Source organism: Macaca fascicularis, chromosome 11 (genome assembly GCF_037993035.2).
Source record: "Macaca fascicularis isolate 582-1 chromosome 11, T2T-MFA8v1.1".
In the NCBI taxonomy this organism is placed as follows: domain Eukaryota; kingdom Metazoa; phylum Chordata; class Mammalia; order Primates; family Cercopithecidae; genus Macaca; species Macaca fascicularis.
Genome location: NC_088385.1, coordinates 125,816,504 through 125,835,809, shown reverse-complemented (window position 1 = coordinate 125,835,809; position 19,306 = coordinate 125,816,504). Strand labels below are relative to the sequence as shown.

Genomic DNA, 19,306 nt, shown 5'->3' with positions numbered 1-19,306 from the left:
CTAAAGTGCAATGGCATAATCATAGCTCACTGCAGCCTCAAACTCCTGGGCTCAAGCAATCCTCTCACTTCAGCCTCCTGAGAAGTTAGGACTACAGACACTTGCCACCACACCTAATTTTTAAATTTTTTGTAGAGATGGGGGGGTCTTTCTATGTTGGTTTCCCAGGGTGGTCTTGAGCCCCTGGGCTCAATATTTTATTTTTATTTTAGATTCGGGGGCACATGTGATGGTTTGTTACATAAATACATGGTTTAATGGTGAGGTTTGGGTTTCCAGTATACTCATCATTCAAACAGCGAACACTATATGCAATAGGTAGTGTTTTAAATCCTCACCATCCTCCCCCTTTTGGAGTCCCCAGTGTCTATTCTTTCAATCTATATATCTCTGTGTACTCACTGCTTAGTTCCCACTTATAAGTGAGAACATGCGGTACTTGATTTTCTGTTTCTGAGCTATTGAATAATGGCCTCCAGCTCCATCCATGTTGCTGCAAAAGACCTCATTTCATTCTTTTTTATGGCTGCATAGTATCACCATGGTGTATATGTACCACATTTTCTTTATCCAAGCATCCATTGATAGACACTTAGGTTGATTCTGTGACTTTACTATTGTGAATACTGCTGTGATAAATATATGAGTGCAGGTGTCTTGTTTATATAATGATTTCTTTTCCTTTGGATAAACATCCAGTAGCAGAATTGCTGGGTTGAAGTCAGTTCCCATCACTTCTCTACTCATGGCACCCTCAATCTTACTTATGATATAAACCAAATCCCTCCTATGGCCAACATGTCCCTGCCTGAGCTGACCCAGCTACCTTCTGTCCTTGCTACCTTCTGACCCAGCTACTTTCTGTCTTTCTCCCGCATACTCCCCTTCCCTCATTCCAATCCAGCCACTTCCACCTCCCTGTTGCCTCTGGAACATGCCAAGCATACTCCTGCCTTAGAGCCTCTGTACCTGCAATTTCTTCTGCCTGGAATGCTCTTCCTCCAAAAAGCCACAGCATTCCTTCTCCCTTTTCTATCAGGTCTCTGCTCAAATCCCACTTTATAAGTGAGGACTCCCCGGCTGCCCTGTGTAAAGTGTTAGTCCTCCAGCCCTTCCTCCCCTTCCTCCTCCATCCTCCCTTACTCTCTTTTATTTTTCTCCATGACACAGATCATCACCTGACTTATATATTCCATGTGTATCTATTTGTTGTTTATATTTCATCTCCCCCTACTAGAATGTAAGCCCCCTGAGGGCAGGGTCTTCTGGTCTTTCACTGATGTAACTCCAGTGAATAGAATCATCCAACCACACTGCTGATTGAAAGACTTCGACTCTTGGGAACACGACCCATTGATGGGCATAGACAACCCCAATGCCACAAAAATGCTATTAGAAATAATTAAGTAATGGAGAGCCAGGCTCAAGCGAAAGAATACCCCAAAGGGTCAAAAGTAAAACCAAAAGAACTAAATATTATGTGGGTGAACTCCAACTGAGACCAGGGCAACCCAGGAGAGTCCAGACACCGAACACAAGCTCCAAGAGGCTGAGGGCTGGAGTTCCAATGTCACTATGGCAACAGGGGACATGGATTTGGGGCTCTGCAAAGAGGGAAACCAAATGTGAGACTGTTGCATAAAGTGGGGTCTCTCAAAGGGAACAGAAGCAGAAAGGTTTCCCACCAGCACAGATAAGTCTGGGCTCTTGGTGGGTGTTTCAGTCTGGGTTTCCCCAAAGCAGACTCTGAAACAAAGATTTGGATTCAGCTAGTTTATTCAGGAGGTGATCCCAGGAAGCATAGTGAGGAAATGGGGGAAGAAAGAGAGGAAAAGAGAAAAAAGTCAGTAATGGGTTCATAATAAGCAAGTCACTGTCGTGGGCAATTGAGGTTCAGTCCTGCTGGGGACTTCTGGGAGACTGTGTAGAACTCACTTAGGAATCATTCCACCTCAGGTGGGGGATGGCACATTTATCCACAAACTCTCATCCCCCAAATGTTGAGTGTTGCTCTGAGGGTATCAACTTCCCTTGTGTTTCCACACTGTACCAGAACTCAGCCAGAAAAGCTCCTGTGAAACCCAAGATAGCTCCTACACAGAGAAGCAGAAGCAAGCACCTAAGGTAGGCTGAAGGTAAGCCATCAGACACACCCTGGGAAACATTGCAGCTTAAAAACAAAAACAACAACAACAAAAAAACCCAAAAAACTCCCAGCCTGGGCAACATAGTGAGACCCCATCTCTATAGAAAATAAAATTAGCTGGGTATGGTGGTGCATGCCTGTTGTCCTAGTTACTCAGGGGGCTTAGGTGGGAGAATCACTTGAGCCCAGGAGTTTGAAGACACAGTGAGCTATGATTGCACCACTATACTCCAGCCTGAGCAACAGAGCAAGACCTTGTCTCTTAAAAAAAAAAAAAAGTCTCAAAGGGATACAGCTTGGGGCATTACTACAATGGGGAAAAAAGTCTCCTGTAAGAAATTGGAACCCCAAGCATGCACATATCATGGCATGTGGGTGATTTTTATACTCCCCACATGATATAGAAATCCTCAGACAAGAAATTAACATAAATATATAGCTCTTGAGGCCCAGTAGGAAGAAAAGCAACGACACTTTGTAAAGATTGAATTCATTACCAGGAAAGTCTACTGGGGCCTCCACCTACCACACTGAGTTTATGGACAATGAAGCCAGATCAGTGGAAATGACCAGCAGAAGAAGCAGCCCTAACTCCCAGCACAGAGATGCTCCCATGTGGAGACAACAGAGAGGAAAACGATCAGCTCGCCAAGGACAATGTCATGAGGAAATGTCCTCTTCTCCCCATCCTCCTTCCCACTTTAACATAGCGGAAAAGAAGCAGGAAAGTGTGTGGAAAGTGTGTGGGAAGCAGGAAGAGAGCAGGCCAGACCAACCTCGCCAGCCCAGCCAATGCTGGAGAACTGAAAGGGGGAACTTGGAAGTGAATATAAAACTGAAGTTTAAAAATGGACCGGATTGTAAAATTGGGACCCTTGTGCATGGTTGGTGGGAATATAAAATGGTACAACCACTGTGGAAAACAGTACGGTAGTTCCTAAAAAAAAGAGTTATATCTGCAATCCCACTTCGGGGCATGTTCCCAAAAGAAGTGAAAGAAGGATCTCAAGCTATTTGTACACCCATATTCACAGCAGCATTATTCACAATAGTTAATATATGGAAGCAACCCGAAAGTCCATCAATGGATGAATGGATAGGCATAATGTGGAATGTATATATATTTGACTATTATTTAGCCTTAAGAAAAGAAAGAGTCAGGTGCAGTGGCTCATGCCTGCAATCCCAGCACTTTGGGAGGCTGAGGCAGGAAGATTGCTGGAGCCAGGAGTTCAAAACCAATATAGGCAATGTGGCAACACCCCATCTCTGCAAAAAAATGTTAAAAATAGCCAGGCATGGTGGCATGTATCTGTGGTCCCAGCTACTTGGGAAGCTGTGGCAGGAGGATCACGTGAGCTCAGGAGGTCGAGACTGCAGTGAGCTGCGATCACACCATTGCACTCAAGCATGGGCAAAAGGGCAAGACTTCTGTCTCAAAAAAAAAAAAGAAGGAAAATGAAAGAAAAGAAAAGAAAGAAGAAAAGAAAAGAAATTCTGACACATGCTACAATATGGATGAGCCTTGAGAACATTATGCTGAGTGAAATAAGCCAGTCACAAAAAGACAAATACTTCATGATTTCACTTACCTATGAAGTGCTGAGAATGGTCAAATTCACAAAGACAGAAAATAGAATGAAGGTTACCAGGGATTTGGGGAGAAAGGGAGTAGGGAGTTATTTAATGAGCACAGAGTCAGTTTTGCATGATGAATAGGGTTCTTGAGATGGATGGTAGTGATATTTGGACAGTGATATGTGCTTAATCCCACAGAACTGTACACTTAAAATTAGTTAAGATAAATTTTATGTTACATTTTAATACAATAAAAAATAGAAAAACATGGACCAGTAACTAGGCTATTTTAACAGCCCATGGAGATGGAAAAGTTATGGGATCTAATTGACTTACCAGGTAGCAAGAAGGCCAGATGAGGGTGGGAAGTATAACAGAGACTGTCCTTGTGGTAATTATTGGGGAAAATACAAGAATTTCATGTTTTTTTTCCTCAATTATACAGGCTACAGTGGCAATTTCTGAGATCTTTTCCAAATAGGATACATTTCCCCATCTCTATGTCTAGTGTTTACCCTCATGCATGCATGTGTGGGCACACGTGCATGCACACACACACACACAGAGCTGAGGAAGGCCTTTAAGACTGGCAACATTCAACACACAGTGCCACTTTTGTTGGTAGAACACAGGGCATTTTAACAAGAATATTTCTGGCTCTGCTGAGAAGGAGAGTATCAGTAACCATCACAGTTACAAAATTTCACACTTCTATTCCAGTTTGTTTCAGGAGGCTTAGAACACTTGGCATACTTTCAGTCACGGGTGTGTGCACACACACTCCCCACCCATGGGAGGAATTGAAATTTTGAGATGCTCCTGACCAAGTCTAACACAGTGTAATAAGATCCCAGAACATCTGTCAGGCGATTACATGGTGCTGTCTCCATCATTCACGTACTGTGTCACGCACCTGTTCCACGATGCTGAGACAACAGCTCCCCTCAAGGCTTTCTCTGTAGCTCGTGGCATATTGAGCTGCCATATTGCTTCTTTAGGCTTCATTCACAGAGGTTCCTTCTTCTCTTTACCTTGACTTGGGTTTCTCAGCTTCTAGGGAAGCATAGAGACATTGGCAAGAGCCCCGGAAAGACATTTTCGAATGAAAGTGAGTTATGGTCATGATTCCACATCTTATAACACACCTTTTCCTCTTTACCAGACAACAGCACAATGGCCCTCTTAATTCATGTGCTGGAAAAATGCGCCGATCCTCTTCACTTTCCAGCATGGGAAAGAGAGATGGAAATGGGTTAAACTGGGGCTCTCTCTCACAAACCATGTTCCTCCCACTCTGGGGCCTATGCAAGGGCTGCTCCCACTGCCTGGAACACACCCACCTATGCTCTGTTTCTTATTTAATCAATTCCGGCATCTCCTTTAGATCTCAGCACCCAAGTAACTTTCCCACTCTACAACAGATGTCTTTATAAGCTTCTCTTACAGGAGCAAGTCCCTGTGTCCTTCACATTTTGTTCACTTTATAACAATTCACCATTTTTTAGAGAAACTGAATACAATCTACCTTTTTACCCAGACTCTAATTTCTCCCATCCAAGTACTAACCAGGCCCAGTCCTGCTTAGCTTCCAAGATTAGATGAGATCGGGCACGTTCAGGGCGGTATGGTTGTAGGCAAGACGCTAATTTCTCTGAGAGCAAAGACTGTCTAATTTTGCTCACCAATATATCCCCAGAATTATATGTGCCTGGTACACAGTAGGTACTCAATATATATTTTAATGAATAAATCAACTAATACTGTTTTGCTGAGAAATGCAAACACATTCAGTAAATGTTTGTTTGAATAAGTTAACCAGCATATTTAAAACTGACAATAAGTACCTACCTAATAATAGTATCTACTTAATAAGGTTATTAGAAGAATTACATTTGTTAATGCAAATAGCTTTTAAACAGTGACTGGCATATAATGAACACAGATAAACATTAGTTCATTTTATTATTGATATCTTGTGCCCATAATAGGAAGATATTTTGAATTGTTATCGAAAGTGGGCTTTCTTTTCCGTATTTTCTGGTAATCCAGCGCTTCTTTCAGCCTGAGCAACATTTTTCAGATGTGGCGACTGAGGCTCAAAGAGACCCTAAGCTGCACAGACAGGAAATGGCAGAGCTTCAATTCCAGTTTACATCTCTCAAGCTCCAAAACGCTATTGTTTAATCTACTTTTTCTCAAACCATCTGGCAATGGTCAAATAAATAGACTAAAACAATTTCAACATTATCATTTTGAAAGATCAACTTTTTGAGGGTAGGGGGGTTGGAGAAAGGCACCTAAAAAGAAGGTATTATTTTACTCAGTAATCACCCCCATTACAAAAGTACCTACAATGCCTGGCGCGGTGGCTCATGCCTGTAATCCCAGCACTTTGGCCTTAGGCAAGTAGATCACGAGTCAGGAGTTTGAGACCAACCTCGCCGATATGATGAAACTCTGTCTCTAATAAAAATACAAAAATTAGCCAGGCGTGGTGGCAGTCGCCTGTAGTCCCAGCTACTATGGAGGCTGAGGCAGAAGAATCGCTTGAACCCTAGAGGTGGAGGTTGCGGTGAGCCGAGATTGCGCCACCGCACTCCAGCCTCAGTGACAGAGTGAGACTCCGTCTCAAAACAAAAAGAAAAAGAAAAAAGAAAAGAAAGTGCCTATAATGATAATAATCCCATGCCTAGCTAAGAAATAAATCTCCTTTTCTTTTTATTATAACAAGGACAATGGTGTGTACTGATGCAGTATTGGAAACAATTATCTCTATACCTGGTCTGGGCTGTAGCTCACCAAGAAGTTGCTGCCTCAGCCAATATTACTTACAGAGGGTGATTTTTTTGTGGTTGTTTTGTTTTTAGTCTCATAAAGTATATTTTAACAGTGAATAGGAGACCTTATTGGAAAAATCGATTACATATTTCCATTTTAATGTAAACATTTAGTGTCCGACGCTTTGCCTCACTATCCCATTAGCATTTGAATGCCAAGAACTATTCCAGAAATTTATTTCAAAGCCCTTTTTTTTTTCCAGGCAGGGAGAGCAAGTAGAACAAAACAGTCACCCCAGCTGATAGTTGACTAAACACAATCATCATGATGAAAGGTTGCTGGGGGGTAAACTTTTGGTGAAAAAATGAAAATATATGATCGCTTTAAATTCATCTTCTCCTCCCAGGGAGCTGCTAAGGTGCTTATTTGGAATTTTTGGAGAATCTTTTCAGTTCTGATTTGCAAATCTTACACTTCTCCCAAAATGATCATGAATAAATGAAGTGGATTTTACGATGGTCAGTCAAGGCCCTAAATGACCAAATTTTTCTATTCTCTATATTAAGGAATTACCACCCCCCGAGGTTACCAACAAAAGGGCCTTTTGCTGACATCTGTAGGGTTTGAAAGGAAAGTGCTGTTTCAAGTCCAAAGCTAGGTTTCGGTCTTATCTCCGTGGTAAGCTGGTGTCCTGCTTCCAAGGCTGGGGAAGACAGCCCATTCTGTTCCGGAGAAATATTCAGCCTGCATGAGCTGCACCACCTCTACCCAGCATGCCAGGTGCAATTGAGGCAATTTAGGCTGAGTGCAAAGTGCTCCATTTCAGGCTGAAATCATGCCAAAGACTCCTTACAAACGCTATATTCAGCACCTCCAATTTCACATACCCACCGCACGTTGTCTGCCATTATTACCCTGGATTCCAAAAGCACTTGGCCGCATTAAACAAGAGTCAGGAAGGAAAACAACAGCAAGGAGCTGCTTGAGGACACAAAGCTGGAAAAATGAAGAGGAATGCAGCCAGAGATGTCAACTGAGCTCTGAAAACAGTTGTGGCTTAATGAACACGAGAGGGGTTAGGTTTATCCAAAAACGCAGATTCAACCTGGTAAGAATTTCATCCTCACAGTCTACAGATAGAGGTGTACCTTGGTTCAGCCCTTTTGGGGGGCTGTTTGGCAATATTTATTAAAACTAAAAAATGCATGTGCCCTAGGATCCAGAAATTTCTTTCCTATCCTAGAGAAAAATGTCCATCTATCCTAGAGAAAAATGTAGATGGATGTGCACAATGAGAGCTACACAAAGGTTTTCAACACTGAGTTGCTTGTAATAGCCAAAACATGGGAAATGATCTAATATCCATCTATGGGGAAATAACCACACTGTGAAATACTTTGTAGCAGCAAAGGGACCACGTCCTCTGTCAGATAGATAATAATATCCATGCACAGTTGTCCAGGGGCAGGGATGCTCTAGAAACTCTCCTAAGTGCCTGTCCACAATAAACAGTTTAATCCTTACAACAGTTCTTGGAGAGGTTCCCAAATTATGCTTACAGAACAATTGAGGCACCAAGATGTTAAATAATGTGCCCAAGGTCACATGAGTACACAGGACATTCAAACCCAGGTCATCTAGTTCCAAAAACCATACTATTTTTCAAGGATTTTAACAACATACTTTTGAATTTAAAAAAAGCAAATTTCAATATGATACATACAATGTGATATGATTTACGTTTGTACATACAAAAACACAGGTGAAATAATGCTATATGTTTTCCTTATTTATTTATTATTTGTGATTTTTTAAAATAAAGATGGGGGTCTCACTATGTTGCCCAGGCTGCTCTCAAACTCCAGGCCTCAAGTGATTCTTCCCCTTGGCCTCCCAAAGTGCTGGGATTATAGGTGTGAGCCACTGTACCCAGCCCTACATATTTTCTATGGACACTTTACAACACAGAGAAAGGTGTGGAAGGATACATTCCAGAGGAAGGAGGTGGGAAAGGAACAAAGATTGAGGAGATGGTTAAAAGAGTTCTTATCTGTATAATAAAAAAAAATTAAAATTAAAAAATTTAAAAAATTAAAAAAATTTAAAAATAAATTAAAAAATAAAATCAAAAAATCAAAAAAATAAAAAACAAACAAAAAAAATTAAAAGAGCTCTTATCTTTATTTATAATGTTTTAATTTTTTTAAAAAATGAAGAATATAGCCATGTGTAACCTGTGTAACTCAAAAATAATTTTTAAATATTGGTTCAAAAAATCCTTTCTGAATTACTTGCAGAGACACCTAAATGAGCCAGACAGGAAATGTTTAGTGTGGCTTTCATGTGTGCAGCATTCTATAGTTCAGAACCTTTTCCACCAATATTGTTCCAGTCAATCTTTTTTTTTTTTTTTTTTGAGACAGATACATTTGGGAACAAGACAAGCAAAATCCTTGCCCTCGTGGAGTTAGACTCTAGAATGTAAAGATGTAAAGACATGATAAACAATTAAATGAATATGACAAGATGGTATTAATTGGCTCAAACTGAAAGGAGGCTCTCACGAGAACTTCCAGTGAAACAGCAAGTTGAGGAACCCACAGACGAATAAAGATTCAAGTTTTAGTAAGTTTAGGCTCTGGGAATTTTTTTTTTCTTTCTTCTTTCTTTGTTTCTTCTTCCTTCCTTCCTTCCTTCCTTCCTTCCTTCCTTCCTTCCTTCCTTCCTTCCTTCCTTCCTTCCCTCCCTCCCTCCCTCCCCCTCTCCCTCCCTTCTTTCTTTCTTTCTGTCTTTCTGTCTTTCCTTTTTTTTTTGTTGGCGTCAGAGTCTCGCTCTGTCACCAAGCTGGAGTGCAGTGGTGTGTCTTGGCTCATTGCAACCTCTGCCTCCTGGGCTCAAGCAATTCTCCCACCTCAGCCCCCCAAGCTGGGACTACAGGTGAGTGCCACCACACCCAGCTAACTTTTTGTATTTTTATTAGAGATGGGGTTTCACCATGTTGCACAGACTGGTCTCGAACTCCTGAGCTCTGGCAATCTGCCCACCTTGGCCTCCCAAAGTGCTAGGATTACAGGCATGAGCCACCAAGCCCAGCCAAGCTCCAGGAGGTTTTCTATAACAATAGTTCTTAACCAAGAACAATTTTGTCCCCTGCTATGATATGAATGTTTGTGCCCCACCCCCCTCAAATTAATATGTTGAACTTTATCCCCAATGTGGTGGTATTAAGAGGTTGGGTCTTTAGGAGGTGATTAGGCTATGAGGGCTCTGCCCTTATAAATGTAATTTGTGTCCTTATGAAAGAAGTTTGAGGGAGTTTGCTTGCTTCTTCTACCAGAGGGAAATGCCTTCTTTGAAGAAGAAAGCCCACCTGTAATGCCGGCACTTTGGAAGGCAGAGTCTGGAGGATTGCTTAAGCCCAGGAGTTCAAGACCAGCCTAGGCAAGAGGGGGAGACCCTGTCTCTGTACAAAGGTTAAAAAATTAGCCAGGCATGGTGTCACACTCATGTCGTCCCAGCTGCTCAGGAATCTGAGGTGGGAGGATTGCTTGAGCCTGGGAGGTCAAAGCTGCAGTGAACCATGATCATACCACTGCACACCAGCCTGGGCAATAGAGCAGGACCCTGTCTCAAAGGGAGAGAAAGAGAGAGCACTCACCAGACACTAAATGTGCTGGTCCCTTGATCTTGGACTTCCCAGCCTCCCAAATTGTGAGCAATGAATTTCTGCTGTTTATAAATTACCTAATCTAAGGTTATTTTGTTACTGCAGCCCAAGTGGACTAAAACACCTCCTAAAGGATATCAATGACTGAAGACTTTTTTTATTGTAATGACTTGGGTAGGGTGGCTGGTGTTACTAGCATCTGTATAATAGAGGCCAGGGATGCTGCCAACACATCCTACAATGCATAGGACAGACCTGCATGACAAATAATTATCTGGCTTCAAACATAGTTAATGCCATGACTGAGAAACTCTGTTCTATAGGAATAAACCTAATCTATCTGGTAAACCCAGAATCACACATGCATACAATTGCCCATTTACCCTCTCTACGGAGAACCTTATCTAGTGTTCCTTACCTTATTCAATGGCAACCATAACCTTGTAATTGCTCAAGTTCAAACCTTCAGATCATCTCTACTACTTTCCTAGGGCTCCTATAACAAACTACCACAAACTGGGTTTCTTCGAACAACAGAAATTGTCTCCCTGTTCTGGAGTCGAGCTGTCTGAGATCAAGGGAACGGCAGGACTGGTTACTCCCCAAGTTTCTAAGGGAGAATCCGTTCCACGCGTCTCTCCTAGCTTTTGGTAGCTTCCAGCAATCCTTAGCTTGCAAATGCATCACTCTAGTCTCTGCCTCCCTCTTCAGTTGGCATTCACCCTGTATCTCTGTGCCTCCCCATGGCTGTCTTCTTATGAGGACACCTGCCATACGTATGACTTCACCATAACTAATTACTTCTGCAAAACCTGTATTTTCAAAGAAGGTCACATTCTGAGGTATTGAGAGTTAGGACTTCTATACCATAATACCATCTTTGGCTGGTCTCCTTCCACTCCCTCTCCAGAGGTGAGTAGTCAGAGCATCCTGCTAGCTCTTCTTGCAAGGTATACCCAGGATCTGACCACTTCTCCCCATGTCCACTGCCACCACCCTGGTCTGGTCCTCCATCACCTCTCACCTGGGTCTTTGCAGTGACCACCTCACTGGTCTCTCTGCTCTACAGTCTATACTCCACAGATAGCCAGATGGATCCTGTCCAAACGTAAGTCAGATCATGTCACTCCTCCACTCAGAATCCTGCAGTGGTTCCCAGTACATTCAGAAGGAAAGCTAGATCCTCACCTGAGCCTACAATGTCCCACATGAGCTGGTCTCTCTGAACCTCTCTCACCTCCTCTTCTAACCCTCTCTTTCTGCTCTCTAAAAATATTGGCTTCCTTGGACTTCCTCCACTCTGCCAAGCTATCTTTCACCTCAGGACCTTTCCACTTGCTTTTCTCCCCGACTGAAATGCTCTGTTTTAAATCATTTTTTAAATGTTGAATAGATGTAAAATAGTATTTATGAAATATATACCAGTCTAATGAATAATACTAGAACAAACACCTATGTACTCATAACATTTTTAAAAATTGACTACTCTTCTCCTGAATATCCACATGAATAACCCCTCAGGTTTCTGCTCAGATTCAATATCCAGCACTTGAAGACATTCATGATACATAGCAGGTGCTCTGTGGTCTGGGGACAGAACTTGACCTTGCAGGATTACAGCTGAATGAGTCAGCACATGGAGGGCAGATCTTCCAATGCATTGTGAATGCATATCGACCATGTCCACAAGGCTGAGGAATAAAACCAGAGTGTCAATTTACTAATTTACAATGAGTACTGCACCTGCTGAGAGAAAAGACTTAGAGTTTTGGTCCAACACTGTGGATATACCACATATGAACCATAATTATTCCTATTCTTATTTTGCATTAATAACTTTATTAAAGTATAATTGACATTTTAAAACTGCACATATTTAATGTATATAATTTGATGAGTTTGGATACAGGGATATACTCTCGATACCATCAGATTCTACTGATGGGGAAGCTTAACCAGGGTAAGGCAAAGAGCTTGCTCACAGTCACTCAGCTGGAATCCGATCCCTGGTATCCCAATTTATAAAAATTTTTACTATTTTATCTACTGCTTTCTGGTGATTTCCAGATTCAGGAGACTGGTATATAATATGTGGATTCAAAGGTATCACTTTCCAATAAAACTTTGAAGTGGGTTGGACACTTGGGTCCCCTTGTCAGCATTCTTCTCGGAAAACTGGTACCACTAAAACTCAGTTTCTCCTCAGAAAACTACCAGTTAAGATTGGATCTAGAGCAAGGGGGATGGTCTTTATAGGGCCGCTTGATGCCGTTTGTGTCCACTACACAAATGCACCTGCCAGCCAGAGGATAAGGTTTCGCGCAGAGCCTCATGGCCCATGGCCTCCCATTCCCTGAACACTATTGAACACACCTGGCCATCATCTCCTTTCTCTGTTTCCCAGGCTCATCACTCCCTGCTAACAGCTATTTATAATTCCTTTTAGATATGTCCGTTCATTCAGTCAGGTCTCTATTAAATTTGTAGAGCTGGGAGCCCTTTTGTCTTTTTAAGATTTGTCCTGCCCCGAATCAGAAGTGGGAGGAGGAAGTCCATGGAATAGTTAAGAGCATGAATTTTGGAAACTGACAGATCTAAGTTTGAACCTGTGCTCCACCTGTGTCCTTGAGCAAGTGACTTCATCCATGTGAGCCTCATTGTAAACTGGGGATATAAATAGTTCCTACCTTATAGGTTGTGAGGACAATGAATAGGCCATATTTAGTATAATTCTTGGTACATCAGAAACCTCTCTCTGGTCCACACCCAGAGGGAAAAAAAAATCACATTTTCTTATTTTTTCCTTCCTGGAGAGACACCTCATTCTATCCAAAGGAAGATAAGTAGCAAATTGAATTCAACAAGTAACATTTACTAACCACACTGGACCAGAGACATTTGTCATGGAGGCTATCCAGTAAACAACTCCTCCTGAACTGTTGGCACGTGGATCTGCATTTTGGAAACTCTCCCACTGGGAATGGTTGTGGATGAGTGCCCCTTGCCACTATGAAAGCCATAAGCGGTGGGACAGAGACTCAGATTCACTGAACCAGGTGCTCTCTCTATGGGCTCAGAATCTTGAGCAAGTACCTGAAGATGGTTAAAGTCATGAACCACACCATTCCCGCTGCTGGACATTTGCTGGAATTCCTGGTGCTTATTGTCTTGCAAACCTGATTCTTCAGCTTCTCATTCATTCATTTCATGCACCCCCAAATCCTTCCTGCATGTTTTCTTTTAGGTGAAGAAAACCAGAGTGAAATTCCTTTCACTTGCCACCAGGAAGGCTGGCTGATACACCTACTGAGCACAAGATGCTGTGTGTATAGGAACTAAGAGAACACCATCAGCCCCTGTGCCCACACTGCCCACAGCCTTGCAGGGAAGTTCAGAGCATTCTCATCAGGTGTTTGGTTATATAGAGTCTCCCTCTTTCAACACCCCAAAAAGGCAACATCTGATTAGAACTGAGATAAGAAAGATGGGCAGATAATGACTGAGCAACTGATATTTGACTTCCCTGGATACTACAGCCCATTCTAGAGACCAGAGACCATACCCAAGCTTAATCTTATGGGCCTATTTAGAAGTCTGGCTAATTAATGACTGTAAAAGCAGTTTGGACTTTGCAAGCCTTTTATAATGTGCCTCATTTAGATATAATGGGCCCAAGATTGCCTCTGGCATCCTCAAGAAAATTAAAAATCCAGTAGGCAGCAGAATTGCCTCTATGTGATTTTCCTATTACTTTTATTTTTATTATGATTGCAAATAGCAGCATTACTAATGGTACCTTGGATGAGGATGCCTTTCTGGGGAAGGTCTAGCTGATTTCTCGCATCCACAGAATGAGTTATTGGGGTCCTTTAGCCCGCAGCATGCTGGTTCCTTCTGCATGATGTCATTGAACACTGGCCAAATGGACGGGGGAGCTCAAGGGCTCCTGAACACGTGGAATCATTAAGGGAGGGGCCACTACAAAGGGAGACACCATTCATTACACTCCAGTTCTACAACAGAATCCTAGTTGCTATTTCTCTAAACCTTGGCTCTGGACAAGGAGGTGTCTGGCGTGTGTGAGCCGGGCAAGATTTGGTATGCTGGAAATCTGGGTTGGCATGCAGTAGAGAAAGATGGCAACAAATGAACTGGATTGGGGAGGCATGGAAGAGCATGATAAAATCTCCAGCCATCTTGTTCTGTCTCATCCGGCACGGGGATCCTCCCTTTGTCCAGCATCCCCACCTGTCAGTCACTTAGTAGCCATCTAGGTCATCAGATCGACTGTCACAGTATTGCAGTGCTTGTGTTCAAGTAACCTTTATTTTACTTAATAATGGTCCCAAAGCACAAGAGCGGTGATGGTAGCAATTTGGATATGCCAAAATGCTTCCTTAATGTAAAAAAGGTGAAAGTTCTCGACTTAATGACGGAAGAAAAAAAAATCATATGCTGAGGTTGCTAAGATCTACAGTAAGAACGAATCTTCTATCCGTGAAATTGTGAAAAAGGAAAAAGGAATTCATGCGAGTTTTGCTATCGTATCTTAGACAGCAAAAGTCATGGCTACAGTGCGTGATAAGTGCTTAGTTAAGAAGGAAAATGCATTACATTTGTGGGTGGAAGACATGAACAGAAATGTCTTCCAATGGATGGCAATCAGGTACAGTACTATCTGTGATTTCAGGAATCCACTGGGGGTCTTGGAACATATCCCCCGAGGATAAAGGGGGACTGCTGTATTGTCAGGAATGAAATCTAACCTGCAACACTTCAGCAAGGACAACTGCTGCCACTATGCTACAGACACCTCAGTTTAACTGTTTTAAACACCACCTCTGTTAGGGGTTTCCATTTCGAAGCTGATCAAGGAAAAAGATATGACCAGCAGAGGCAGTAATACACCACAAGCATTATTGAGCAGTGCTTGAATGTGGCTGCATGACAGGTGAAGTCCTCACAGCAGGAGACATCCAGAGGAGAGGAGGGCAAGGGGGCTCCTTGAAGAAAGGGGATCAGACAGCAGGGTTATTTGTCTAGATGATGGGGCTCATTAACACAGTAGGGAGTCTCTGAGTCAGAAAGCTCCAAAGGGCAGCAGTGGCCTGGGGCCTCATAACTACAAGGCCCTTCCTTATCAATGGCTAAGAGCTGAGGTTTTCCAGCATAGCCTCTAAATGACTGGAAATCTGTTTGGGCTATTTCTAAAACAATTGGATGTGCAAAAAATTGAATTTCGTTTCTTGGGCTTTTTACCTAATAGGTCTCAGCCTACAGTGAAAAAATAAACAACTAAGGGCCAATATACAGAGGCCAACTTGGGGTTAATATACAGAGGCCATTTATGGTCATTTATATCACAACTCCCTTGCCATTGCTCCCCCTGAAAAGCTGAGTGTGTCTTCCACCATGCTCACCCCCCAAAAAATGACACCACTTGTATTTACCTACCTGTGCTTCTCACTTTCAGATTGATGTCTTTCATTGGTTAATCAAATTGGTGAGATTAGGTTTGTGGCACATTAAGGGCAGTGGGACCAGCCTGCCCCAGGTGCAAAGAGTGACAGGTGCATGATTAGTAAAAATGCAAAAGGGCTGGCCATGGTGGCTCACGCCTGTAATCCCAGAATTTTGGGAGGCTGAGGTGGAAGGATAGATTGAACCCAGGAGTTCAAGACCAGCTTGGGCAGCATAAGGAGACTCCATCCCTACACATGCTTCAAAAATTAGCCAGGCATGGTGGTGCACACCTGTGGTTCCCAGCTACTCAGGAGGCTGAGGCAGTAGGATCACCTGAGCCTAGGAGGTCAAGGCAGCAGTGACCCATGATCGTGCCACTGCACTTCAGCCTGAGTGACAGAATGGGACCTTGTCTCAAAAAAAAAAAAAAAAGAAAAAAGAAAAAAAATTTTTAAAGCAATATAATCGTACTGACTACAATCAGTGTGCTTTATATTACTGTCATGAGCCAATAATTCTAAACAAAGTCAATGATAAAATATATCTTCCAGGAGGGGCAAACCGTGCCCACTCTTCTTCCTTGGTAGACCACAGGATTCATTCACATTCCTGTGCCCCGGCTACACAGGAGGAATGTATTTGTCAAGTGGGATAACAACAGAACCTACTGCACAGGGTTATTGTGAAAAAAAATCAATACTGTTAGGACATCAATCCTCCCCAAATTGATATAGACACTGTAATCAGAATGAAAACCCCAGCAAGTTTTTGTTTTAGTGGAAATTTACAAGGTGATTCTGAAATATGTGTGGAAAATCAAAAGCCAAGATTATCACAAAGAAGAACAAAGTCAGATGATTTTCATGACTGGATATCAGGAGTTATAATAAAGCCAGAGTAATTAAAGGAGCACGCTTTGATACAGAAAAAAAAAAAAAAAATAGACCAGTGGAACGGCATAAAGAGCTCAGAATCAAACCCCTCACACATAGAGACACTTTATTTTATTTTATTTTTTTTGAGGCAGGGTCTTGCTCTGTTGCCCAGGCTAGAGTGCAGTGGTGTGATCGTGGCTCACTGTAGCCTTGACCTCCCAGGCTCAAGTGATGCTCCTGCCTCAGCCTTCCAGGTAGCTGGGACTACAGGTAGATGCCACCAAGCCCAGCTAATTATTTAATTTTTTATAGAGACAGGGGTCTCCTTATGTTGCCTAGGCTGGTCTCAAACCCCTGGCCTCAAATAATCCTCCTACCTTGGCCTCCCAAGGTGCTGGGATTACAGGCATGAGCCACTGTGCCCAACCTAGGGACACTTGATTTATAAAAAAGGTGCCATTGGAGACCGATGGAGAAACAATGGCTTTCTCAATGAAAGGTTTTGGGTCAATTGGCCATCCACATGGGCAAATTTGAATCTTGGTCTCTACCTCATGTTATATACAAAATCAATTCCAGGTGCATTGTAGATCTCCATGTGAACGGAAACATGATGAAGCTTCTAGAGACTATATAGAAGTATATCTTGAGCTTGAGGTAGGCAAAGGTATCTTAAACCAGACACAAAGAAACTGGGATAGGTGAAGCTCCATGGTGCAGTTGGCTTAGAATAAGGGGAAATCCACAAATTAGACTTCTCGTCCAAGTCTTATCCCTTAAAGTTTCCCTGCTTTAGAAACATTTTAAATCTCAAAATAGGCTGAAACATTTCAAAGGGGAGGAGAATTTCCCATCATGCTCTTCATGACAGCCTCTATGTCTATGCTGCTTTAATAGAAGTGGTGATTGTCTACTATGTTCCCGGCACTGTGCAAAGCACTTTGCCATTTTTTATTTTAGAGACAGGGTCTTGTTCTGTCACCCTGATTGGAATGCAGTGGCATGATCCCAGCTCACTGCAGTCTCAGCCTCCTGAGGTGAAGTGATCCTCCCACATCAGCCTCCCAAGGAGCTGGGACCATGGGCATGCACCATCACACAGGGCTAATTTTTTACTTTTTTTTGTTGAGACAGGGTCTCCCTATGTTGCCGCAGCGGGTCTTGAACTCCTGTGCTCAAACAATCCTTCCACCTTGGCCTCCCAAAGTGCTGGGATTATAGGCGTGAGCCACCATATCTGGCCACTTTGCCATCTTTTTCTTACTTATCTGTATTTCAGCCAGCAGTTAATGCCTGCAAGTTGGTCACCATGGAAACAACAACACAAGAAACTCTCCCTCCACTACCTCATCCTTTAATATCTGAAATTTTAAATTTACAAAATTAAGATACAAAGAATCAATCATGAAGCTGAAGTTTACGTGCTTTCTGCTGTTGCGTGTTGCTCAAGGTACAGTAAAACCTTAACATCAGGTTGATGACTGTAACTTTAAAAAGTCTATTTCCATGCATTTTCTTCCTGAATCTCTGTGAAATAGCCATCATCGGCATTGAATTTCTGTTTTCCAAGTGGGTAAACTGAGGCACACAAAAACTGTCCCTAGTGTCTGGAGCCAAGGCTAAAAACATTTTCAGTCATATCCCCCACGAGTGAAAGCACTGGGTGGTCAGTTTGGCAGAGGCCTTCTCAAGTGAGGAATGGGGCTGCTATTTCTAGGTTTGCCTCTGTGCAGGTAAATCACTGCAGCAGGAAGACAGATATTCACTTAGCCTTTACTCTAATTATCCGTGTTCAGAAACCCTATTCCTAAGCTGCTCCTTCTGCCTTCAGTTTTTCCCCATTCCACACATCTCACGGCAACACTCCCAGATTCCCCTGTGTATAACCGAGTCTGATATGTTACTTCTTTGCCCCCAAACCCTCCTTTTACTTCTGTTCACTTATTTTTAATACAGCATCTGTAATCAAACACCACCAGAAATGATCTTGGCTCACATTTTGACACCAGCGCTTACCAATGATGTTTTTGGTCTACTTCCTTAACTTCTCTGAGTCTCAGTTTTCTCATCTGTAAATTGGGGATAAGTCTAGCAGTGATGTGAGGGTGAAGAGGAATATTTTAAGTATAATGACTGAATACATTGGTGGTTTTAAAAGATAGAATGGAACTCTTGATTCAGTTGACAATACAACCTTTCTTTTTTCTTTTTCTCGTTTTTATTTTTTTTTTATTTTTATATCTAGTTTTGTGCCAAGTCTTCTGTGCTAGCACTTTTCACGCAGTCCATTATCAAATCAGCACAACTACCTCCTGAGGTAGGAATTACTATTTTCCACGTTTTTATATAGACAAAGAAACTTAAAACTCAGGTGCCACCCAGCTGGTAAATAATAGAATTTAGTTTTAAGCTCAGATCTGATTGACTTCAAAACTCATACTTTTCGCAGCTACGCTTGTATCACCTATATCAAAATCTCTTGGGGGGTTGCCAAAATGCAGATCTCTGTTCTTTGCTCCAGAGTCAGTATGATGGCAATGGCTAGACTTCCAGCAGCACCCATTCTTCCCTCCCCTCTTCGTGGATGGAACATGGCTGCATGTCTAGAGATTGCATTTCCCTGTCCTCTTTGCGATTGAATGCAGCCACCTGATAAGTTCTCACTAATGAAGTAATGCGTGCCAGGCCTAAGCAAACTGGATAAGAAATATGCATGGCCTCTCTACACTCTCCCATTGCCTAGAATCTGAATATGGTTGTAACCTAACCTTGACTAAGTAAATGATAACTAACCTTGAC

At 42.4% G+C, this 19,306-nt stretch overlaps 1 long non-coding RNA gene across 1 annotated transcript; it reads left to right on the top strand.

Annotated features, from left to right (window-relative positions):
- The first annotated feature begins 1,558 nt into the window (after positions 1-1,558).
- LOC123567702 (uncharacterized) lies at positions 1,559-18,003 on the top strand. Its single transcript, XR_006690809.2, has 3 exons — positions 1,559-1,710; positions 2,054-2,135; positions 17,787-18,003. It is a non-coding gene; the product is annotated as an uncharacterized lncRNA (long non-coding RNA).
- Positions 18,004-19,306: the final 1,303 nt, after the last annotated feature.